Consider the following 757-nt stretch of genomic DNA (forward strand, 5'->3'; position numbering starts at 1 on the left):
CATGCAAGGCAAGCGCTCTACCACTGAGCCACCTTCCCAGCCCCTGCAATCCTCTTATTTACACATCCTGTTATAGGTGAATGACAGATGTACACTACTACTATGCCAGCTTTTTTTTTCCTTTGAGCTAGGATGTCATGAACTTTTCCCCCTGGGCTGGCCTGGAACTATGGTCCTCCTTATCTCTAGCAGCAGTCTTCTCCCAGCTTAAGGCCTGTGCCTGGCTAGACAATATACAGGATACCCAGTTACTTTTACATTTCCAATGAATCACCAAAAAAAAATTTTTTATAGTACCTCAGATTGCATATAGTTGTTATCTGAAATTTAACTGGTTGCTCTAATAATTTTTAGTTACTAACTCTGGTGGTTCTATCCTCAACCTCTCTCAAAGAAACAGAGGCTGAGAGAGAAGAGTGGAATGGAAGGGGACCAATCAGCTGAGGCTGACAACACCTCTTCTTTCTCTAGTGTTTCCTTTTTTTATTTTGTCGGTCGTGGGACTTGAACTCTGGGCCTGGGCGCTGTCCCTCAGCTCTTCAGCTCAAGGCAAGTGCTCTACCACTTGAGCCACAGTGCCACTTCTTGTTTTTTCTGCTTATGTGGTGCTGAGGAATGGAGCCCAGGGCCTCATGCATGCAAGACAAGCGCTCTACCACTGAGCCACCTTCCCAGCCCTAGTGCTGCCTTTTGCTCCTCCAGCTGGCCACACCTTCCAAGAACTGACTGATAGCTGTCAGGCTTGGGGCTTTCCCTG

Source organism: Dipodomys ordii, unplaced genomic scaffold, assembly GCF_000151885.1.
Source record: "Dipodomys ordii isolate 6190 unplaced genomic scaffold, Dord_2.0 Scaffold19, whole genome shotgun sequence".
NCBI classification, from domain to species: domain Eukaryota; kingdom Metazoa; phylum Chordata; class Mammalia; order Rodentia; family Heteromyidae; genus Dipodomys; species Dipodomys ordii.